General features: G+C 37.3%; 1 protein-coding gene and 1 pseudogene across 1 annotated transcript in view; one reads left to right on the top strand and one right to left on the bottom strand.

Annotated features, from left to right (window-relative positions):
- Positions 1-26,205, top strand: part of BICD1 (BICD cargo adaptor 1) — a 204,554-nt gene that overhangs the window by 63,486 nt on the left and 114,863 nt on the right. The gene's annotated exons all lie outside the window — the stretch shown is intronic.
- LOC138166351 (proteasome subunit alpha type-3 pseudogene) lies at positions 2,950-3,810 on the bottom strand (annotated as a pseudogene).

Here is a 26,205-nt window from a genome sequence, read left to right as displayed (position 1 = left end):
ATTTTGTTAATGATATATAGAAATGCTGATGATTTATGTGGGTTCATTTTATATCCTGCTACTTAACTAAAATTAATTGTTTCACCTAGCTTTTTAGTTAAATCTCTAGGATTTTCCATGTATATCATCATGTCACCTGCAAAAAGAGATAAGTTATATTACCTTATTGCCCATTCTGATTCCTTCAGTTTCTTTTTCTTCTCTTATTGCTGTTGCTAGCATTTCTAATACAATGTTTAATATTTTTGCTTTTCTGCATTTAACTATAAAGTTTTTGTGCCCTAAGATAAGGTCAGTTTTTGTTAAGGTACCATTTATTGTGCGAAAAAGGTCATATTCCTTTTTATTCCCATTTAATTCTCTTCAGAAACTTGTCATATCTAACTTATCTAAGATTCTATTCATCTCCTTGACTTCCTTCTGATTTATTTTGTGGTTAGATTTAGATGGTTTTGAGAAGGGAAAGTTGAAATCCCTGACTATTATAGTTTTGCTATCTGTTTCCACCAATAATTAATTTAGCTTTTCCTTTAAAGACTTGAATGCTTTAGCATTTGGGTGTACATAGGGAAAATACTGATACTTAATATTGTGGCATCTTTTAGCATAATGTAATTTCCTTGTTTGTCTCCTTTTATTAAATTTTTTTTTTTAGTTTTAACTTTGAGATCATGATTGCTACCCCTGCTGCTTTTTGCATCAGCTGAAGCATAATTCTACTCTAGGCCTTTATTTTTACTCTCTCTCTCTATATATATATATCTCATTTTACAATGTGTTTCGTATAAGCAATGTATTGATGGATTCTGTTTTTTAATCCATTTAGCTATCTATTTCCACTCACATTCCAAGTTATAATTATTAGTTTTGTATTTCCCTCCATCCTATTTTTCCTCACTCTTTATCCTTCTCTCCTTTTTTTACCTATCCCTCCTCAGATGTCTTAATTTATTTCTGACCACTGCCTCCCTAATCCATACCCCTTCTAAGAATCCCTGCCTTATCCTCTCTCCTTGCCCTCCTGTTTCTTAATCTACCCACCTTCCTATAAGGATCTCTCCCTTATCATCTCCTTTTACCCTCTTGTTTTATGATTTGCACACTCTTCTAACAGTCCTTTTCTTATCCTATCCCTTTGCCTTCCTGTTCCTATGTAAGTTGAGAGGACTTTTATGCCATTCTAGATGTATATGTTATTCCTTCTTTAACCTAGTTCTGATGAGAATAAGTTTCTAATGCTACCAGACCTCCATTCCCTACTTCCCTCCAGTGAAACAGTTCTTCTATTCATGTTTCATCTATATGAGATAATTGCTCCATTTTATCTCTCCCTACCCAGTTTTATCTTTTAGGATGATCCCGTCACCCTCAATTTAACCCCAAACCTCCCATCTACATGTGCTCTTCCTAGTAATGATAACATCCGTAAGAGTTACAGATAACATTTTCCCATATAAGAAGCAAACAATTTGATCTTTTAAAATTTCCTAAACTTGATCTTTTATGTTTACCTTCTTGTTTCTCCTGATTGTTATAGGTCACTTTTTCCATTCAGTTCTGGTCTTTTGTTACACATACCTAAAAGTCCTTAAATTCGTTAAATAGCATTTTTTTTCCCATGCAGTATTACACGAAGCTTTGCTGGGTAAGTTATTTTTGGTTGCAAACCCAGCTCCTTTGCTCTTTGGAATATCCTGTTCCATGACCTTTTGTCTTTTAATTTTGAATCTTGTGTGATCCTGACTATAGCTCCACAATATTTAAATTTCTTTTTAGTTGCTTGTTGTATTTTCTTTTTTTACCTGGGAGCTTCAAAACTGAGCTATAATGTTCCTGTGAATTTTCATCTTGAGACCTCTTTCAGGTGATGACTGGTAGATTTTTTTTTCAATTTCTATTTTATCCTCTAGTTCTAAATCATTAGGGCAATTTTCCTTTTATTGTAACTTTTAGGTAGTCCAACAATTCTTGTATTGTCTTTCCCTGATCTGTTTTCCAGTCCAGTTATTTTTCTAATGAGTTTTTTTATGTTCTTTTCTGTTTTTTCATTCTTATTCATTTTGTTTTATTTCTTGGTGTTTCATGAAGTCATTAGGCTTCCTCTTGCCTAATTTTAATTTTTAAGGAGTTATTTTCTTTATTTTTATCTTTTTAAAATATTTTTCTTATATTCACACTTTATTACAAAGTGGAGAAATGATCCCACTTTTAAGTCAGTCTTAAAATGGCTGTAAATATCCTCAGGCAAATTATAAACTTGCTTTTGTGCAAACAAGGCCAATTCTAGGAGTTAGGTCTTAAAACTTTGAGAGAAGCTAAACTACCAGGTTATTTGAATTTAGGTAAGTTTTTATGGAGTTTGCTGTAAAACTCCATAAATATTCAAAGTCCAACAATAGCAAAGTCCACTCTAGCTAAAAAATAATAGCTTTATACTAAGTTGAAATTTTCAAAATTGACACTTCTTGATTTGAGAGTTCAGAGTTTCACTAGCTACTATAAAACAAGTATGTTAGTAATATTTCCTAATGTATCTAGCAACTATCCATAGGACCAGGAAAAGGGCAGAGTAGTTGACTTAACTCCATCTTCACTCCTTTGACATGAGAGAGGCAGAAAAGGGTTAGGTATGAGAGAGGTTTTAAACAATACATTATCATGCCATAATAATCTTATATGAAGTTGTTTTAGTTACAGGAAAGAATGAGCTGCTAAAGAAATAGATTTATTTCATCTTTAATTGGACCCTTGTGAGTCAATCTGCCAGAGATTCAAGTAGACTACTTCATATTAATAGTGAGACAAAATGGGCAAAGTCCTTAAAACCCCTCCGAAGTAGAGATTTTGTCATAGAAAACAAATTAACTTGGGGATACAAGATAAATTTTTAATAAATTAGTAATTTGTCACTGGGCTAATAATCCACAGGAGACTACTTCTACATAGTTTACATGTAAAACATTTCTTTAAAAAAAGGTATTGTAGCACTTATTGTTACATAATATCATCATCTGATTCATCATCTTCTTTCAAAGATTCCTTGGCATATTTCTCTACTTCTTCTCTTATATCTTTTGGAAGAATTTCATGCCTTCCTTTGGTTACTTCTCCAACCCAAATGAGCTCCAGTTCAAAAGCTTTGTCCTTAATTTTGTTATGTACTATATAGATTATTTTTGCAACTTCTTTAACAACATCTCGACAAGTCATTTCTTTCATCTGAAGTTTCTCTATCTCTGTTTTTGCTGCTTGCCTGGCTTTACCAATGGCACATCTTCAATAACCATAAGAAACACCCAATGGGTCAATCATATAAAGTTGTGTTCCATCATTCGCACCATAAGACCCTAACATGAAACTGCAACCAAAAGGTCTTAACAGCATTGTAGAGTGTGTAAGCATGTACATACATGGCTACTCTGTCTGCAAGGTTCTTTAGTGGAATATTATAGCCAGTTAGATCTGAAGTTGGAGGCTTCTTCTCTAGCTATGTCTGCTAAAAAAAGAGCATCTGCTAGCAAACCTGCTACTGCCATTCCAACGTGTCGATCAACATTAAAGAGGCATTTGTTAGAACCTTCTTCATAAAGTTTGGAAAGGACTAGTTTTCTACACCAAAGACGACACCATCTTTACATCTGATTCCAATAGCTGTCCTACTATTTTCCACTGCTTTCATAGCACGTTCGACCTGAAAAACTCTTCCATCAGGAGAGAAAGTTGAGGCTGACAAATCATACCTGGTCCTGATGGAGCTCATGGCACCTAAGCCACCATAGAGACATGGAGAGATCTTTCAAGGCCTAAAGCACCTCCATGGAGTTATTTTCTTCCAATTGCTTGAATTTATTTTCATAGTTTTCCTGTTTTTCTTGTATTACTTTTATTTTTTTCCCAATTTTTCCTCAACCTCTCTTATTTATCTTTTTAAAGTTCTTTTTTAGGCTTTAAAATTTTTTTAATTTAATTTTTATTTTTCAACATTCATAGTTACAAATTTTCTCCCCATCTTTCCCCTGCCCCCCACTGCAAGATAGCTAGCCTACTGAATAACCCTTCCCCTAATCTGTTCTCTTTTATATCCTCCCTCAATCCCCCTCTAACTTTCTAGTAGGGCAAGATGGATTTCTATACCCCAGTGTCTTATTATGAAATATCTTATTTCCCAGTTGCATGTAAAAAACGATTTTTTTTTTACCATTTTGATCATGGCTTTCAGGTATTTTAATAATTTTTAAATTATCTCTCCTGGATCTATTTTCCAGGTCAGTGGTTTTTCCAATAAGATATTTCACATTTCCTTCTATTTTTTTTCATTTGTTTGCATCTGTTTTATAGTATCTCGATTTCTCATAAAGTCATTAGCTTCCATTTGCTCAAATCTAATTTTGAAGGAATTATTCTCTTCAGTGATTTTTTGAAATTCCTTTTCCATCTGAGCTTTTTAAGGCATTCTTCAAGTCTTCATTGGATTTTTGGGCCTCTTTTGCCATTTGAGTTAGTTAATTTTTTAAGGGGTTATTTTCTTCAGTCACGTTGTTGACTTGCTTTTCATTATTTTCTTACATCGTTCTCATTTCTCTTCCCAATTTTTCTCTTACTTGATTTTCAAAATCCTTCTTGAACTCCTCCATGGCCATTTATATTTTTCTTGGAAGCTTTTGATGCAGGAGTTTTGACTTTGTTGTCTTCTTCTGGTTCCATGTTTTGATCCTTTTTGTCTCCAAAAAAGGATTCTATGGTCTGATTGTGCTTCCTCTTCTTGCTCATCTTGCCAGGCAGTTACTAGACTTTTGAGCTCTTTACCATGGTAGAACTCTGCTTCCAGAGTGGAGAGAACTGTGTCCCAGATCGCTGGGGTTTTCACAAATTCTGTCAGAGCTATGAGGAGGGTGCCCTCTCTACAGACACCCCAAGCTCTGGCACACTGGCCACACACCCCAGGACCATCACCTAAAACTGTGATCCAGATCCAAGCAGGTCAAAGCAAGAGTGATTACCCTCTAAATGGTTGCTTGATCTGCTTGGTTCTCTTGGCTAGGAGCTCCAGAGGCAGCTACTCACTACCTCTAGCCCTGGGGGCACGGGCCAGACCATATTCTTCTGTCACCCAGTTCCAACAGAGTTCCTCACTGACCTTTTACTTTCTCTTTAGCATTTATGGGTTGAGAAGTCTGGAAACCACCACAGCTGCCAGTGATTCATTCTCCTGGCATCGGCTCTGGCTGGTCTGGGCCACTGGCCAGGGCCACTCCGGGGCTGGGACCATGCGGCTCACTTGGGATTGTGCTCGGCTACCAGCTGGTGTGGTAGACCCCTCCTGTTGGCCTGCCAGACTGCCTACAGCAGGAGATTTGTTTCTCTCTGTCACTTTATGGGTTCTGTAGCTCTAAAATTTGTTTAGAGTCCTATTTTACAGGTATTGGAGGTGGTTGGGGCAGGAGCTCAGACAAATTCTTGCTTTTACTCTGCCATCTTGGCTCTGCCCCCTTTTGCCCTATTTAAAGAACTTATTCTTGAACTTTTGATCATTTTACAGTTTTCTTTGAAGGAGAAGAACCTGCTTTGACTTTATTATTTTCTTCTGAGTTTGAACCCAGATCTTCTTGCTCACCACAGTAACTATCTACAGTTGGGTTCTTTTTCTTTTGCTTAGTTATTTTTTTAAGTAACCTATTTCTTGGTTGTTAACTTTGTTTTTAGAGTTGGCTCTAGTCTGAAGGTGTGGGGGTAATGTCTCAAGCTTTAGGTTTTTTTGTGCTATTGTTTTCCAAGCTTTATCTCCAGTTTTAACCTCAGGTAAACCTCTCCTAAACCTGGACGAGAGCTCTCTGAAACAATATCACCACAAACACTTTTGTTCCCTCCAGTCCTTCCTGTGACTGCAAACTTCAACTAACCCCTCTGCCCTGAAGCCAAAACCAGGATATCTGTTCTTCTACAACTGAGCAGGGCACCACCCCTCAGTGATCACACCTAGCAGCTTGGGGCAGCATTTGGTCATTTCTAGTGAAGGGCCGTGCACCTGCCCCACAAACAGCAGTCTGACCCCATCACCATCCTTTTGATCAAAATTCCTGTATATGTGGACACTGCCAACCTAACTGCCCCAAAGGCTTGTTGTTTCTTCATTCAGTATTATCTACCCCGAGGTGTGTTCATAGCAGACTGCTGCCTTGGAGGTCAGGTCTTTCCCAACATTCTCCCAAGTTGTTTTGGGCTGGACAACTCTTTTACCTGACTTTTAATTATTTCTGTTGTGCTAAAGTTCACTTTGAGGCATTATTTTAAATTGTTTGTGGGAGAATTTTTAAGAGCTGGTAATTTCCTGCCTTATTCTACCATCTTCTCATAATGTTCTTGTGCCTCAGTTTCTTCACCTGTAAAATGGAAGGGGTGGTCTACATCTCCTTTGAGATATCTCTCTAAGTCACTTCAATTTCCCCACCTGTTAATAAATAAGGGAATTAGACTGGTTAACCAAGGACATTTCTTCTAGCTCTAAATGTATGATCCCAATTTTTAAAAAGATATTTTGCCTGGTACAACTAGAGTACAGCTAGGGCATGGACCATTAAATAATAGTTTATATATACTATTCACATAACTCACCTTAAGTATTAAAAAATAAAGCTGATTAATCTTATGAAGTATGTTTTTCAAAAAGAAATAAATACATAGGTACAGTTTTATGCCATTTTCACCAGTATAAACTGTTAACTTGTTACAGCTCTAATCCTGTTTGTGACATTTAATGAGCATATTCTTGAAGAATTCACCTTGAATTCTTATTAAAATCAAAACCCCTCTCATGGGAGTATCTATAACTTTTCTTATTTCTTTTCTTTCTAAGTTGCCTCACTCACCCCAACCTGTATTCAGTCACCTATATTCATGAGATGGGGGCTATGATTGTGGGAGATTCTGAAAGAGAATGACTATAACTCATTCTCTCAGAGTTCTAAGGGTAAACTTTATGAAGTGTACTAAACTTCTATCATATGAAACTGTAGCTTCTGTAGAGCAAGCACACTAGCATACCCAGGAAGGCTGCTAGCACAGGTTCTTTGATCTGCTTTTCTAAAGGAAAGCAACTCAAAAAGGGGTTAACCATCTTACTTTAATCAACATATATCATTTACCTGGTTCAGGGGAAAAAGTCAGCACCCTGAACTTCAGGGAATACAAACAGAAATTACATGCAGACAAAAAATACAGAGAAACAGTCAAACAGACAGGGCTTCCAACTGTCTGAGCATTACAGCCATACCTAGTTAGTTACCAGAGAGAGAAGCACCAACATCTAGGTTTTCAAAGCTGGGGGGTTCAACCCTTGCCCAGAGTCTTATTTGGCTAAATCACACTCTTCCCAAAGTAAGCCCCAAAGAAAAACCTCACATAAGGGTAAATATAGCCTTATGCTGGTTCAGAGAACATCACAACCCTCATGACCCATTGCCCAATCACAAAGTAAAAAGGTGGGGGTGTTCCTGAAAAATAAGCCTCTTACCACAGGCTCCATGTGACCACATTAAGCCTATTAGGGGGCAGAGTGTATTTTCAAATCAGGGATGATCCTCAAATTCACTTAAGCCTATCAAGGGGCAGGGAATATCTTCAAATTCCCATTACCCTAACAACTTCAGAGCCCCCACCTGTGTGCCTCCCATTTAATAAATCAGCTCACTAAATTCAATTGATTATTTCTTTTCTTTTTTTAATAGTATTTTATTTTTCCCAAATTACATGTCAAGACAATTTTTATCATTCATTTTTACAAGATATTGAGTTCTCATTTTTTCTCCTTCCCTCTTTCCTCTCCCCTCTTCCTAAAATGGTAGACAATTTGATATAGGTTATACATGTGCTATCATGTAAAACATATTTCCATATGTGCAAGTAGAAACAGATGAAAAGGAAAAATAATAAAAAAACTGAAGAAAATATGGTTTGTATTCAAAGTCCATTAGTTGTTTATCTGGATGTGGATAGCATTTTCCTTCTTGAGTCCTTTGTATTTACTTGTCTTACATCATTGTGTTGCTGAGAAGAGCTGAATCATTAGTAGTTGATCATCACACAGTGTTGCTGATATTGTATACAATGTTTTCCTCATTCTGCTCATTTCATTTTGCATCAGTTTGTGACAAATATTTCCAGGTTTTTATTGAATCTGCCTGTTCATCATTTCTTATTGCATGATAATACTGCATTACATTTGTATACCACAGTTTGTTCTGACATTCCCCAATTGATGGGCATCCCCTCAGTTTCCAAAATTTTGCCACCTCAAAAAGGGCTGCTATAAATATTGTTGTACATATAGATATTTTTTCCTTTTAATTTTTTTTTATTTTTCAAATGCTTCAACTTCTGATTTACATCATTCATTTCTGCCAGATTTTGAGTTATACATTTTCTCCCCATTTTTCTCCTACCCACCACCCCAAAATAGCAGTCCCACAGGATATCCCCTCCTCCAATATGCTCTCTCCCATATTTTCTTCCCCCCTTTCCACTTTTCCAGTGGATCTCTATGCCCCAGTACCTGTATATCTTATTTCCCAATTACATGTAAAATATAATTAATAGTAGTGTATATATATATATATATATATATATATTTGAGTATTTGATTTTTAAAGCTTTGAATTCCAGATTCATTCCCTTCCTCCCTTGTCTTCTCCCACCCTTGCTGGAAAGATAAGCAGTTCAGTATAGGTTGTACATGTGTGTCTAATGCAAAACAATAACATAGTAGATATATTGTAAAAGACTGACTATATTTCCCTCCCTCCTATCCCACCTCCCACTTGTTCTATTCTCTAATTTGATCCCATTCCTTTTCAAAAGTGGGTGCTCCCAACTTCCCTCTCCCCCAGCCTTCCCTCCCTTCCATCATCCCCCCTCTCATCCCCTTCCCCCCTACTCTCCTGAAGGGTGAGATACCCCATTTAGTGTGTATTTCATTCCCTCCTCAAGCCAAATTCAATGGGAATAAGATTGACCCATTCCCTTTTGCCTTCCTATTCTTCCCCACCATTGTGACCATTTTCCCTTGCCTCTACTTTATGATATAGTTTACCCCATTCTGGCTCTCCCCATCTCTCATTATATTCCTCTCTTCACCTCTTAATTTCACCTTTTAAGTATCAGCCTTTCCTGTTAAATTGGTCCTCTATCTATGTATAACTGTAAACATATATACACACATTCAAATATGTATTCATATGCCCATATACCCTCATATATAGACATATAAATATTTCTATTCCCTTCAACTACTGAGAAAAGTTTCATCAGTTACAATTATTGTTTTTCCATGTAGGAATGTGTAGCAGCAAGCACCCCAAGGTCCTCAGGGTGGCTGCCAACACAGGTTCTTAGATCTGCTTTGATAACGGAAAGCAACTCAAAATGGGTTGACAAGCTTACTTTAATCAGTCAAATATATATCATTTACATAGTTCAGGGGAAAAAGGTCAGCACCCCGAACTTCAGAATATACAGACAGAATTATCAAGACAGAGAAACAGATCAAGCAGACAGTTTCCAAACTGTCCAACCATTACATTCATATCAAATCAACATCTGGGTTTCATCAACATCTGGGTTTTTTTTTTCAAAGCCGGGGGGCTCTACAACAATGGCTTCCCAGAGTCACATCTGATCACATCACAGAACACTTCTCAAAGTGAGCCCCAAAACAAAGCTACACATCAGGGCTTATATAGCCTTCTACTGGCTCAGAGAATGTAACAACCTTATTGACTTACTGGCCAATCAAAAAGTATCTATTGAAAAACAAGCCTCCCACCCAAGGCTCCAGGTGCGCTTTAGCCTAGGGGCAAGGAAGATCTTTAAATTTGCATTTCCATTACATAATGTTAATAGTTCCACTTAGATAAGTTCCTTATGATTTCTTTTCCTTGTTTACCTTCTCATGCTTCTCTTGCTTCTTGTATCTAAATGTCAAATTTTCTATTCAACTCTGGTTTTTTCAGCAAGAATGCTTGAAAGTCCTCTATTCCACCGAATGACCATATTTTCCCCTGAAACATGATACTCAGTTTTGCTGGGTAGTTTTAATCCCAGCTCCTTTGCCCTCTGGAATATCATATTCCAAGCCCTTCGATCCCTCAGTGTAGAAGCTGCCAGATCCTGGGTTATCCTGATTGTGTTTCCACAATATTCAAATTGTTTCTTCCTGGCTGCTTGTAATATTCTCTCCTTAATCTGGGAATTCTGGAACCTGGCTATAATATTCCTAGGAGTTTTCTTTTTGGGATCTTTTTCAGGAGGTGATTGGTGGATTCTTTCAACCTCTATTTTGCCCTCTGATTCTAAAACATCAAGGCAGTTTTCTTTGAGAACTTCCTGGAAGATGATTTCTAGGTTCTTACTTTGATCATGGCTTTCAGGTAGTCCAATAATTTTAAAATTATCTCTCCTGGATCTATTTTCCAGGTTAGTGGTTTTTCCCATGAGATATTTCACGTTGCCTTCTATTCTTTTATTTGTTTGTATCTGTTTAATAGCATCTTGATTTCTCATGAAGTCATTAGCTTCCATTTGCTCCAATCTAATTCTGAAACAATGATTGTCTTCATTGAGCTTTTGAGATTCTTTTTCCATCTGGCACATTTGGCTTTTTAAGGCATTCTTATCCTCATTGTCTTTTTCAGCCTCTTTTGCCATTTGAGTAAGCCTATTTTTTAAAGTGGTATTTTCCTTGGTCAGGCTGTTGACTCTCATTTCATGATTTTCTTGCATTGTTCTCATTTCTCTTCCCAATTTTTCCTCCACTTCTCTTATCTGCTTCTTAAGTTCCTCTATGGCCTGTAACCAGCTCGTATTTTCCTTAGAAACTTTTGGTGCAGGAGTTCTGACTTCATTGTCTTCCTCCTGTTCCATGCTTTGCTCCTTTTTGTCCCCAAAATGGAGTCTAATGTTGGAATCTTCTGTCTGCTTTGTTTCCTTTTCGTGGTCATGTTGCCCCTCAGTCACTTGACCCTTGGGCTTTTTGCCACAGTAGGACTCTGCCACCAGACAGGGGAGCTTTCGTCCCAAACGCTGGGGTTTTCTCAGCTGCCAGAGGTATTAGATGGGTGCCCTCTCTGAGGTCTCCACATGCTCTGGCAAGCTGGACACACACCCCAGGACCTCCACCCTAGACTGCAATCCAGATCCAGGTAGTTTAAAGCAAGAGTGATTACCCCTCAGATTGGTGCTTGGTCCCCCTACACTCTGTAGGCCAGGAGCTGAAGCTTCCATGTGGCGCTGGCTGGCTGTACCAGCTTCTCAGTGGCTTCTCACCCCAGGGGCAAAAGCCACGCACTCCCATTTACTGGGTCCCAAAGTCCAGACTGCACTGACTTCTCACTTTGGCCTTCACATCTATGTGTTGATAAATCTGGAAATGGCCACAGCTGCTGTTGATCTGGGGTCCCTCCGGCTGGCGGCTGGTCAGGTCACACCTGCTAAAGTCTTGGTGTGGGGCTGGGCCTACCAGGCTGTCCTCAGTGGGAGGTTAGCTTCTGTGTGTCATTTTGTGGGTTCTGCAGCTCCAAAGTTTGTTTAGAGTCCCATTTTACATTGATTGGGGAAGGTGGAAGCTGGAGCCCAGCAGAAGTCCTGCTTCTACTCTGCCATCTTGACTCTCGTGGGAGTATTTTTTCCTTTTTAGTGATCACTTTGTGATATAGAGCTAATAATAGTGATATTGTTGGGTATGCATGGTTTGGTTGCCCTTTGGGCATAGTTCCAAATTACTCTCCAGAATGGTTGGATAAGTTCATAATTCCACCAACAGTGCATTAGTGTCCCAATTTTCCCACATCCTTTCCAATGTTTATCATTTTCCTTTTCTGTCTTATTAGGCAATTTGATAGGTATGAGGTGGTATCTCAGAATTGTTTTAATTTGTATTTCTCTAATCCAAAATTAGAGCACTTCTTCATATGCCTACAGATAGCTTTGATTTCTCTATCTGAAAACTGCATGTTCCTGTCCTTTGACCATTTATCAATTGGAGAATAACTTGCATTCTTATAAATTTGACTCACTTCTCCATATATTTGAGAATTGAGGCATTTATTGGGAACACTTCCTGTGGAGATTGTTTCCTATCTTTCTGCTTTCCTTCTAATCTTGGTTGCATTGGCTTTATTTGTACAAAAACTTTTTAATTTAATATAATCAAAATTCTCTTTTACATTTTGTAATGTTTTCTATCTCTTGTTTGGTCATGAATTCTTCCCTTCCTGATAGCTCTAACAGATAAACTATTCCTCGCTCTTCTCATTTGTTTATGGTGTCATCTTTTATGTCTAAATCATGTACACGTTTTGACGTTATCTTGATAAATAGTGTGAGATGTATATGCCTCGTTTGTTTCCTACTGTTTCCCAATTTTTCCAGCAGTTTTTGTCCAATGGTGAGTTCTTATCCCAAATGCTGGGGTTTATGGGTTTATCAAACACTGGGTTGCAGTGGTCATTGACTACTGTGTCTTGTATACCTAATCTATTCCATTGATCCACCACTGTGTTTCTTAGTCAGTACTGAGTAGTTTTGATGATTACTGCTTTATAACAGAGCTTGAGATCTGGTATTGATAGACTACCTTCCTTCCTTTGTATATTTTTTCATTAATTCCCATGATATTCTTGACCTTTTGTTCTTCCAGATGAATTTTGCTGTTCTTTTGTCTGACTCTATCAAATACATTTTTATAAGTTTGATTGGTATGGCACTAAATCAGTTAACTGGTTTAGGTAGAATTGTAATTTTTGTTATATTGACTCAGCCTAGAATGAGCAATTAATATTTTCCCAGTTGTTTAGATCTGACCTTATTTCTGTAAAAATTGTTTTGTAATTTTGTTCATATAATTCCTAGGTTTGTTTTGGCAGGTAGGCTCCTAAATATTTTAAAATGCCTAAAGTTATTTTATATGGAATTTCTTTTCTATCTCTTCCTACTGGACTTTGTTAGTAATATAAAGAAACACTAATGAGGGTTTATTTTATATCTTGTAAGTTTGGTAAACTTGTTAATTATTTCAAGTAGTTTTTTAGTTGATTCTCTAAGGTTCTCTAAGTATACCATCATATCAGCTGAAAAGAGTGATAATTTTATTTCTTCATTGCCTATTCTACTTCCTTCAATTTCTTTTTCTTCTGTTATTACTGTAGCTGATGTTTCTAGTACTATCTTAAATAATAATGGTTATAATGGGCATCTTTGCTTCACCCCTGATTGTATTGGGAAGGTTTCTAGCTTACCCCCATTATAAATAATGCTTGCCAATGGTTTTAGAGAGATACTAGTTATTATTTTAAAGTAAGCTTCCTTTATTTCTATGCTCTCTAGTGATTTTAATAGGAAAGCATTTTCAGTATCTATTGAGATAATTATATAGTTTGTTAGTTTTATTATTGATATAGTCAGTTATTTTGATACTTTTCCTAATATTGAACCAACCCTGCATTCCTGGTGTAAATCCCACCTGGCCATGGTGTATAATTCTTGTGATATATTGCTGTAAGCACCTTACTAGTATTTTGTTCAGAATTTTTGCATGAATATTCATTAGGGAATTTGATCTTTAATTTTCTTTGTCTCTTTTAGCTCTTCCTGGTTTAGGTATCAGCACCATATTTGTGTCATAAAAGGAGTTTAGTAGGACTTCTTCTTTGCCTATTTTCCCAAATTGTTTATATAGTATTGGAATTAATTGTTCTTGAACCCATCTGGCCCCAGGGATTTTTTCCCAGGGAGTTCATTAACAGCTCATTCAGCTTCTTTTTCCAAGATGGGGTTATTTAAGCATTTTATTTCCTGCACTGTTAATCTAGGTAATTTATATTTTCAGAAATATTCATTGATTTCACTTAGATTGTCAGATTTATTGACATACAATTGGGCAAAATATTTCCTAATTATTTTAATTTCTTCTTCATTGGTGGTCATTTCACCCTTTTCATACTGGATGTTTGTTTTTCTGCTTTCTTTTTGTAAACAAATTAACCAATTGCTTTACCAACTTATTTTTTTCTCCATCAAACCAGCTCCTACAATTATTTATTAGTTCAATAAGTTTTTTTTAAACTTTCATTTCAGGATTTCCAATTTGGTGCTCAATTGGGGATTTTTAATTTATTCTTTTTTTAGTTTTTTTAGTTACATCCTCAATTCATTGATCTTTTTTTCTATTTTATTCACGTAAGAATTTAGAGAAATAAATTTTCCCTTCAGTACTGCTTTGGCTATATCGCATACATTTTTGGATGTTGTCTCATTGTTGTCATTCTCTTTAATGAAATTATTAATCATTTCTATGATTTGTTCTTTGGCCCACTCATTCTTTAGGATTAGATTAATTTCCCCTTAATTTTTAGTCTATATTTCTACTACCCTTTGTTGAATGTATTTTTTTTCCTTTTGGAGGAGGGAAGGAAGGGCAATTGGGATTAAGTGACTTGCCCAAGGTCACGCAGCTAGTAAGTGTTAAGTGTCTGAGGTCAGATTTGAACTCAGGTCCTCCTGACTCCAGGGCCAGTGCTCTATTCATTGCACCACCTAGCCACCCCTTTGAATGTAATTTTTATTGCATTATGATCTGAAAAGAATACACTTAATTTTTTTTTTACCACTTTACACTTTATTTTGAGCTATTTATTACCAATTCACAGTTTTTGTGTTGTTGCTATGTACTTCGGGGAAAAATGTATATTGTTTTCTTTTCCCATTCAGTTTTCTCCAAAGGTCTGTCTTATCTAACTTTTGTAATATTGTATTTGCCTCCTTAGTTTCTTTCTTGGTTATATTTTGTTGGATTTATCAAGTTTTGAGAGCAAACAGTTGAGGTCCCCCACTAGTATAATTTTGCTGCTATTTCGTCCTTTAACTCACTTAACTTCTCCTTTAAGAATGTGGGTTCTATACCACTTGTTGCATATGTGTTTCATATTGGTATTATTTCATTATCTATAGTACCTTTTAGCAAAATGTAGTTTCCTTCCTTGTCTTTGTAAATTAGATCTATTTTTGCTTTTACTTTGATATCAGAATTGTTAAACCTGCTTTTTTTTTTTACTTCAGGTGAAGCCTAATAGATGCTGCTCCAACCTCTTACCTTTGCTCTGTGTGTATGTCTCTCTGCTTCAAGTGTGTTTCTTGTAAACATCATATTGTAGGATTCTGGTTTTTGATCTGCTTTGCTGTCCACTTCCATTTTACAGGAGAGTTCAGCCCATGGACATTCACAGTTATGATTATTGTGTTTACCTCCCATCCTGTTTCTCTTTGTGTTTGTCCTCTCTTTCCCTTAACTCTTTCCCTCCTAACCAGTGTTTGCTTCTGTCTGCCACCTCCCTCTGACCTTCCTTATGTCAGTCCCTACCCCACTCCCCTTTACATAATCTCTTCCCTTTGTACTTCCCTTTCAGGTACAATAGATTTCCATATTCAACTGATTGTGTATATTATTCCCTCTTTGAGTGAATACTAATGAGATTAATGTTCAGGTGATACCCATTACCCACCCTCCTATTTTCCCTCCACTGTAATAATCTTATGCACCTCTTTATGTGAAATAATTTACCCCATTCTCTTTCTCCTTTTCTTATGTGCCCAGAGTACTCTTTCTTTTCCCTTGTTTTTTTATGTCATTCCTTCAAATTCTCTTTATACCCATACCCTCTGTCTATGTATATTCCTTGTAACTGTACTATAGTAATAATTTTTTTTTGCTTTTTTTGGGGGGGAGGGCAGTTGGGGTTAAGTGACTTGCCCAAGGTCACATGGCTAGTATTTGTGTTAAGTGTCTGAGGCCGGATTTGAACTCAGGTCCTCCTGACTCCAGGGCTGGTGCTCTATTCACTGCACCACCTAGCTGCCCCTTATTTTTAAGAGTTACAAGTATCATCTTCTCATGTAGAAATGTAAACCGTTTAGTTCTGTTGAATCCCTTGTTTTATTTTACCTTTCACCTGTTTATGTTTCTCTTGGTTCTTAATATTGGACATAAGATTTTTGGTTTAATTTTGGTACTCTCCTAATGAAAGCTTGAAATCTTACTATTTCATTGAATGACCATTTTTTCCTTTGATTCATTATGCTTAATTTTGCTAGGGGATTCTGGATTGTAGTCCTAGCTCCTTTGCCTTCCAGAATATCATGTTCCATGACCTTCAGTTTTTTAATGTTGTAGCTGCCAAGTCCTGTGTACTCTTGATTGTGACTCCCCAATATTTGAATTGCTTCTTTCTGGCCATTTGCAATATTTTTTCTTTGACCTAATAATTCTGAAATTTGGTTGTAAAGTTCCTTGGAATTTCTGTTCTGTGATCTTTTTCCTGAGGTGATCAGTGGATTCTTTCAGTGCCTGTTTTGCCCTCTGGTTCCAAGATATCAAGGCTGCTTTTGTTGATAATTTCTTGAAAGATGCTGTTCAGGTCCTCCTTTGGATTATGGCTTTCAGGTAGACCAATAATTCTTAAATCATCTCTCCTGGATTTATTTTCTAGGTCAGTTATATTTCCAATGAAGTATTTTCCATATTCTTTGATTTTTTTTCATTCTTTTGAATTTGTTTGATTGATTCTCGATGTCTCATAGAGTCATTAGCTTCCACTTGCCCATATCTAACTTTTAAGGAGTTTTTTTCCTCAATTAGCATTTGTACTTTCTTTTCCATTTGGCCAATTGTACTTTTTAAGGAGTTATTTTCTTTAGTGGATTTTTGTATTCCCTTTTCCATTTGACCAGTTCTACTTTTCTTTTTAGCAGTTGTTTTCTTTTTCCATGCTGTCTACTCTTTTTTCATAATTCTCTTGCATTACTCTCATTTTTTTCCCCAGTTTTTCTTCTACCTGTCTTACATGATTTTTTAGCTCTTTTTTGAGCTCTTCCATGAATTCTTTCTGGGTTTGAGACCACTTCCTGTTTTTCTTTGTTTTTTTTTTTTGGCCATAGGTGTTCTGACATTTTTGCCCTCTTCTGAGTTTGTGTCTTGATCTTCCCTGTCACCACAATAACTTTCTATGGTGTTGGGCAGGAGGCACAGGAGTTTTGAACTCCAGCCTCTAATAGGTTAACACACAGGTAATACTGACTGTGCCAATGTAAGACAGGTGGAAACACTAACATAGGTTCACTCATGATCTAGGCAGACAGGAAAGATAGGAACAGTCATAATAAGTGGTTAAATAAGTTTACTTTATTCTAGTCTAGTCTTCTCACAAAGGGTTGCTGATAATGGGAGCACCAACTCCTATAGCATTCCATTCTAGATGATTGGACCCTCTGCTTGGATTGAGGAAATTTGTAGCCTATTATGGCCCAGAGATGGACTGTGACTTAGGAGTAGACTGTGCTGTGTTAAGGGAAGCCCCTGTCTAGTGAGGAGGAACTGACTGCTCATTCCCTAAAGATTTTGGTCCCTGAAGCATGTACAAGTGGTGTGCTATGTTACATAATGAGTGTTATGTTACATAGTGAATGCTATGTTCTGTTTTAGGCCTTGTTGCCATACTTCTCAGAGAAAGGACAAGTCACTTTCCTGGACTCAAATATTATTTCACCCTGTCTTTTTGCTGTTTCTGTTGTTCCAGGATTTGTTTTGTAGCACTATTTTATGGTTGATTGGAGGTGAATTTGGGAGAGTTTTGGCAATTTACTGCTTACTCTGCCATCTTGGCTCCTAGCAGTTAAAATCTTCAATTAACTTCAATTAATCAGAAGTATTTACTAATCAGAAGGGAAAACTAGAATAATAATAGCATTCCACTTAAAAACTGAGGACACTCTCCTGCTGATATTGTATCTAGGGGTGAGAAGAGAGAATAGGCACAGACTTTTAGAACTATAATGGAGAGATGTATGCATAGGACACACATGTGCCTGTGTCAACTCTGATTTGGACCATCAGGCTTGCTGTCCTTTTGTCTTTTTCAGGAATAGTCTACATAGAAATTCACTGATCAACAGGGCTATTTCTTTCCTGCTTGCTTGACTAGAGTTGTTCTTTTCCTGGGCCACTGTTCCAGGTTGTAGAGTGAGACCCCCACTGATTACTCGAGACACCACTTCAAGGTCTACTTGTGCTATTCTAGGGTAGCTAGGTATGCTATTTCAGCAACAGCAGAAACTCTAAACCTGCAGTATGCAGATCTTTTCAAGATTAGCCCCTGTCGCCACAGTCTGAGGGGTTTCTACAGCTTTGACAGTAAGGTGGCACTACAGGGAAATACGTAAAGAAAACCTATCTTCCTCCTACCTGATCTGCCAATCAGGAGATAGCATTGCTAAAAACTTTAAGGTATTTTCCAAGACCTGACCAGAAGCTTTCCACAAGATCAGTTCTTCAATGAGGTGGCTCTCTTCTGTCTCTTGAAAAACTAAAACCCACACTTCTGTCATCTATACCATAGGTAATAGTTATTTGTTCCATAGTCAGGGAATAGTTCTAAGGCTCAGGATTTCCCAGGTATTACCTTGGAAGCCCCCATCAGTCTTGTGCAAATTAGATGCTGGGAAACAGGTTACACACCATCTTTTCCCTTAGTAAGTGTGTTTTCTCTATGAGGCTACTTTTTTCAGTTTTCCTTTTAAAACTATTTCTATTTCTGCTCTTGTCCACATCTAAAAGGAGCATGTCCTTACTATATTATCTTTGATGTAAAATCAAAGGTCATCACTAGAATACTTATAGTATTTAATGATTGTATTATATTAGATTTTATCATATTCAACACAATGATATTGTCTTGATTTTAAAATTTTTTCCTATCAATTAGTGCTTTCAAGTACATACATCATATTTTCAGGAGGAGGAAGGAGAGACATATTTTCCAGAATATGTCTATGTTTTAAATAAGCATTAAGTGAAATAAATGTATTGGACCAATTGCATATTATGTTTCAATACCAGTATTTTTAATATTAGCTTACCTATATTCATGGGATGACCAAGTTAAATTTAAACCTGACAAAAATATTAGTTCTTTCTATAAGTGTTTGAAGGAATTTGATGTATACTCTTTGTCTATCTATCTCTATATTTTACCCAACAATTAAATCCAGTCATATTCTTTGTATTTCATAATATTTTCTTAATTTAAGAGATCTCTATTTCTGCCTTCCAAATTACAAGAAAGTTGTACTGATTGTGTCTAGAATATTGTCTTTCTAGACATAGCTTACAACAATGAAAATTTGACCAACATCTCTCTTCCTTCCACAACCAAACTTCTAGAAAAAGCTCTCTAATTTGTTTTTTTCTATTTTCTCACCTCCCATATCCCAACTCCTTGCAATTTAGCTTTTAACATCACTAAATAATCAAAACTATTCTCTTCAACACAGTCCTTACACTCCTTGCTAGTGTTTGATATCATTGAAAACATCTTCTTCCCTCTCCTCCTTGGGTTTTTGTTATAACCATATCCTGCACCCAAGTATAGGCATACCACAGGGCTCTCTTCTTTATATTCTCTCTCTCTTCTCTTCTAAGTTCCCATGGGGTCAGTTATCATCTCGGTGGTACAGTAGATAGAGCACTGTACTTTGAATCATAAAAGACTCTTCTTCACGAGTTCAAATCCAGCCTCAGACACTTAGCAACTATGACTCTCAGCAGTCACTTAAACCTGATTGCCTCTAGTCTTCATCTGTAAAGCAAGCTGGATAGCTGTGTGACCTTAAGCAAGTCACTTAACCACAATTGCCCTACTTTCCCCCCTCCAAAAAGCAAAAAAAAAAAGTGAGCCCGAGAAGGAAATGGCAAACCACTCCAGTATCTTTGCCAAGAAAACTCCAAAATAGATTCATAAAGACATGACTGAATTGACTCAACAAAAATTAAAATGAAGATTGTCCCCAAATCTATATATTTGGTTCTTATCTTTTTCCTGAGTTCATTATTTCAATACCACCTGTTTATTATCTCCACTTTTTAAAAAAAATTCTTTGGGGAGTGGCTAGGTGGCACAGTGAGTCGAGCGCTGGCCCCAGAGTCAGGAGGACCTGGGATTGGTTCCAGCCTCAGACACTTAACACCCACACACAAAAAAATACTAGCCATGTAACCTTAGGCAAGTTACTGAACCCCAATTGCTTTAAAAAAATTCTTTGGGAGTACAGACCTATTTGTGGGTAACAGAGTATATACACAGTTTTATATGTAGTATCCTAGATAACATTACTATAATTTACTTTTTCTCATTATATCTGATGTGAAACTCACCATTTCAGTAGGAATAGAAAGTAATCAGTTAAAGGCAACATAATGACTCTCTGGCCAAGAAGATATCTAAGTCCTCTTGTCTTCTGTCAGCACTTTCATATCTTATGACTCACTGACTTCAGTGGGGAAGTGATCTTCTTCATTGCTACTTTCAGACTCTCTCTACTACCTTAACTAATCAGCCTCTCTTTTGAAGTTAATGCTATTCAAATTCATCATCCAGTCCAGATCCTGGTGGCTATTATCATTTTTTATCATTACCATTATTTTTTAATCCTTTATAATTGTACATTTTTTAATCTTTTCCAAAGAATTTTCACTGTCACTTCATAGATAGCTCTAAACAGGATATTGCATGCTCATTTGTATTTGCACTTGTGTAATGCCATGCACAGCAGCTTTCCAGAGGACTGCTACTGCGAACAGCCTTTAAGGTTCTGATTACACTGTATAGTGAACTCTATTCCATAACAAATCAAAGCAAAACATTTACAGAAAATCAAGGTACATCATTCACAATATTACAATTTATCATAACACAACAGCTTATCATTAAAATGGCCACATAGTTTTCACTAAAGTGGTCACAATATTTAGAAAAAAGAACAGTCATCTCAACATACAATAGTCAAAGTCTTCCACTTATGGGGCAAAGTCTTAAGTTAACTCAGTCAGTCACTTATTCAACAATCAATTACTAAGTAAGATCACAATATAGTCTCAAAGTACAATAGTCAAAGTCTTCCACTCATGGGGCAAAGTCTTAAATTAACTCAATCAGTCACTTATTCAGCAATCAATTACTAAGTATCATATAAAAAACCCTTCACCCCTTAGGTCACTAGTAAACTACAATTCCATAATTACTCAGTACCCAAAGAGAGGTCTTTTCATCTTGACTTGAGGCCTGTTCTCAGATTCCCTGGATCCCCTTCCATGATCCCAGATTCTACCCGGATTCCCAAGACAGTCACCTGGGTTCAATGGTAGACAGCTCCCAGTTCCTTGACCAGATCTCTGGGCAGGTCCTGCTCCACACTGAAGCTCACAGGGTCTGGTCCATGTCAGATCCTTGACCATTTCTGCTCCAGGGAATTTAAGGCTCAACCAAGCCACAAACAAAGTCTCAGCATCCCAGTCATGCTTCCTCAGTCACCTGGGATCCTGGCTCCTGGCTGCAGGCTGTGGACTGTGGGCTCAGGACTCAGGGCTCTAGGCTTCTTCTGTTCAGAAGAAGCTCCAACATGACAAAGTCTCAGGAAATTCTGGCTCAGTTGTCCATTCTCTCTTCTCTTGCTGCTCTGCCACAAGATGCTGGTCACAAGAAATTCTGACTGTGCCTCTCTGGGGCTTTTCTATATACACAGCATTAGCTTACTCGGCTATTATCTATTGACCCCCAAAATATTATCCTTCCTTCCTCAGTGAGCTAATTGACATATTCTTTTTCTTCTCCCCATCTCTTGTCCTCATTTTCATAGACCTCAACATAAACATGTATAAGCTTTCCAGCTATGCAGCCTATTTACTTCTATAATACCAATGTGATACCCATAGCAACCGCTATGAATATGTATGTGTATTTCTAGAGTAGATTAACAAAATATAGTAAACTCTATTTCTCAAAGGCAAAACCAAAATATTTATTTGGAATATCATTAGGATACCAGGAGGTAAGATTTAACAGAATACTTATCACTAACCAGGGGGCGCCAACATCTTAAACCTTCTTTCTGTTAGGCCTCCCCACAAACAAGTTCCCCTAGGCAAGATTCCTCCCTCTGCCCACTCAAGCTGCTTCTCTCTCTGTTCTCTGCTCTGTTGCTCTCACTCTCTCTCCTCCTTGGGCAAGCTCCTCCCACACTCTGAGTTCCATGTGGCCCAGGCTCCATGTGACTCAGGCTCCATGTGCTAGACCTGTTAATGGGTGGGGAAGATCTTCCTATTTCATTAGCATTACAACATTACAACCTATTCCTATAGTTCACTTCAGCCATATACTTTTGTTGTTTTTGTTCAGCCATTCAGTCATATCTGACTCTTTGTAACCCCATGGATCATAACACTCAAGATCCTTCTATCCTCCTTCTATGCTCCACTATCTTTTGGAGTCTGTTCAAGTTCATGTTCATTTTCTCCATGGTTCTACCTGTCCATCTCATCTTCTGCCATCCTTTTGCATTCAATCTTTCCTAACATCAGGGCATTTTTCAATGAGTCCTATCTTCTCATTATGTGGCCAAAGTAATTCAGCTTCAGCCTCAGCATTTGACCTTCCAGTGGATAACTTGAATTAATTTAAGTATTAACTGATTTAATCTCCTTGCTGTGCAAGAAATTTTCAAAAGTCTTCTCCAGCACCACAATTTGAAGATATTGGATCAATTTGCCATTTCTTTCTGAATACCTTTTGTCAGAAATCTTCACAGACTGACTTTCTATTCTGTTCTTTCCTAATTAATTCATTATCACTATTAGCACAGTGCCTGGCACACAGTAGGTACTTAATAAGTTATTATTTGTATGACAGTACTATCCCACTCTCCACAGTGATGATTTCAAACCTTCTCCTTCACCAAAAATAATTGAGGCCATTCGCCATTTCCCTCTGCTCCTCATCTCATCTTACTCAAATCTTCCCCTTTATCTCACCCTTCTGATCAATGATGGGAACCAGAGTGTGAAAATGTGACCTATGATTCCACAGTTGATATAAATATTGTTTGTCCTTCATTCACAAAGAAGGCATCAGGAAGGTGATGCCATGACTTGCAAGTGAATTGGATTTAAGTGAGGGAGGGCTATGCAAAGTCACCAGACTCACTCTCCCCTTGTTGAGCCATCAGGGTTCAGTGGCCAAATATAGATCAGAACAACTGGAGATGGCCCTGGATGCAGTGGAGACCTTGACCTTTTTAAGCTAAGGTCTTTCCCAACTCTCAATTTGACTAAGGCAATGCCCATTCAGTGGTTGAGGCTAGGTAAGAAATAAGACAAAGAATGGCCTCTTTATCCTAGTAAAAAAAATCAATTTAGAGGGGAAAAGCTGTTTATTGTTTGGTAAACCCAAAGACTCCAGCTTCTGGGATAAGAACTCACTATTTGACAAAAACTGCTAGGAAAACTGAAAAATAGTATGGCAGAAACTAAGCACAGACCTGAGGTTCTTAAACTTATTTGACCTATTAGCTCATTAAGAAAAATTACTCAGCACCCCCCTGGAAATCTACTTTCTTTAAGCCTTTAACATTTTTTAAAATTTGCATCATTTCAAAAAATGTGGTATATGAATGTGTAGCAGCAAGCACCCCGGAGTCCCTAGGGTGGCTGCTCACACAGGTTCTTGGATCTGCTTTGATAAAGGAAAGCCACTCAAAATGGGTTAACAAGTTTACTTTAATCAGTCAGATATATATCGTTTACCTTGTTCAGGGGAAAAAGGTCAGCACCCCGAACAAAGTATACAGGCAGAATTATCAAGACAGAAACAGATCAAGTAGACAGATTTCCAAACTGTCCAACCATTACATCCATATTCAGTCAACATCTGGGTTTCCACATCTGAGTTTTTCAAAGCCGGGGGGGCCCTGGAAAATGGCTTCCCAGAATACAGATCAAATCACAGAACACTTCTCAAAGTGAGCCCCCAAAACAAAGCTACACATCAGGGCTTATATAGCCTTCTCCTGGCTCAGAGAATGTAACAACCTTATTGACTCACTGGCCAATCAAGAAGTATCTACTGAAAAACAAGCCTCCCACCCCAGGCTTCAGGTGCACTTTAGCCTAGGGGCAGGGAAGATCTTCCAAATTTGCATTCCCATTACAGAATGTAATGGAATACTATTGTCACATAAGAAATGATGAGCAAACAGACTTCAGAAAAAGTGGAGTTAGATGAACTGATGCTGAGTGAAGTGAGCAGAACTAGGAAAATATTATACACAGCAACAGTAACATTGTGCAATGACCAATTTTGATAGACTTAGCTCTTTTTAATAGTGCAAAGTTCTAAGACAATTCTAAAAGACTCCTGGTAGAAAATGGTATCCAGAGAAAGAACTATGGAGTCTGAATGCAGAATGAAGCATACTATTGTTCTCTCTCTCTCTTTTTTTGTTTCTTCTTTCTAGTGTTTTTTCTCTTTGGTTCCAGTTCTTCTTTACAACATGACTAATGTAGAAGTGTGTTTAATATGATTGTACATGTATACCCTATATCAGATTGCATGCCATCTTGAGGAGGAGGAAAGAGAGGGAGGGGAGAAAATTTAGTACTTAAAATCTTCTAAAAGTGAATGTTGAAAACTAAAATTAAATAAATTTGTAAAAATGATGCATCTTAAATTTAATACTTTGTAAATATGTGGGGTTTTCCTGCATTGAAATTTTGGTGATGCATTATTGCATCATTTAAACATACTGTAAATAAGTAAACAAGTCATTGCACACACATATTCCATATAGTATCATGTTGTAAACAAGTCATTACACACACATGTTCCTGCTGATGCATGCTGGACTTTATGTGGACAATGCATGATATCTGCCAACACTTACTTGTTAAGACCTGTCAACATACTTGACTCTAATCAGTTATAACTTGCATTTTGTGAGTTTATTTGGAAAATAATGTAATCATTATGACTTTAACTCTGTTACACAACAGATGAAACATGTGTGGATGGTTTTCAAAATTTTCTTATCGGGGCAGCTAGGTGGCACAGTGAATCTCTGGAGTCAGGAGGATCTGGGTTCTGATCCAGCCTCAGACACTTAACACAAAAACTAGCCATGTGACCTTGGGCAAGTCACTTAACCCCAATTGCCCTCCAAAAAAAAGAAAGCAAAATTTTCTTATCTTCTTTCTTTATGCTTAATGCCCTGTAATTGTAGCTGAGGTTGCTACCACCCCTCTTCCAGCACCCCCCAGGGGATGGTATCACCCACTTTGAGAACTGATGCCATAGACCAGCATCTCATACTGTATACTGAGATAAAGTCAAAATGGGTACATGATTTAGACATAAAAGGTGATACCATAAGAAAATTAGGAGAGCAAGTAATAGTTTACCTGTCTGATCTATGGAGAAGGAAAGAATTTATAAACAAACAAGAAATAGAGAATATTATGAAGTGCAGAATGGAGAATTTTGATTATACTAAATTAAAAAATTTTTGCACAAACAAAACCAGTGCAACCAAGATTAGAAAGAAAGCAGAAAGCTGGGAAACAATTTTTGCAGCCATTGTTTTTGATAAAGGCCTCATTTCTCAAATATTTAGAGAACTGAGTCAAATTTATAAAAATGCAAATCATGCTGATTGGTCTGTTCCACTAGATTGAAGAATTGAGAGTGCTTCACTTTAGTAAAGGGGCAGATAGGTGGCATAGTGGATAGAGTACTGAGCTTGGAATGAAGAAGAATCATTTTCATGAGTTCAAATCCAGCCTCAGACACTAACTGTGTGACCCTGGGCAGTCACTTAAACCTGATTGCCTCAGTTCCTCATCTGTAAAGTAAGCTAGAGAAGGAAATGCAAAACCACTCCAGTATCCTTGCTAAGAAAACCTCAAAAATGGGGTCATGAAGAGTTGAACATGACTGAAAGTACTAAACAACAACACTTTAATAAGGAGGATAGGTGATTCTCTGTAGGCTAGTCACTGCTGTGATCTGTGCCTTGAGCTGCTGAAATCCCAGTAGAAACTGAGAGGATGATGAGGAGGTTGAGGAAGGAACTCTAGTGAGAATGAGAAATTTGAAACCTCTCCCTGTGGTTTTGCTCCCTTGGGAGAGAGCAAACTATACCTAATGCAGGTCCAGGTGATTATAATGGAATACAAAGGAAAGATAGTGATACAAGGGAAGATTCAGAGGATGGTATAAAGGAAAGGGAATTACAGTCTCTCTCTCTCTCTCTCTCTCTCTCTCTCTCTCTCTCTCTCTCTCT

Source organism: Petaurus breviceps, unplaced genomic scaffold (genome assembly GCF_028583685.1).
Source record: "Petaurus breviceps papuanus isolate PSGF00001 unplaced genomic scaffold, PetGlider_PUasm1.0 221, whole genome shotgun sequence".
Taxonomy (NCBI): domain Eukaryota; kingdom Metazoa; phylum Chordata; class Mammalia; order Diprotodontia; family Petauridae; genus Petaurus; species Petaurus breviceps.
Note: the sequence above shows the minus strand (reverse complement) of the source record. Positions and strands in the feature narration are given on the sequence as shown.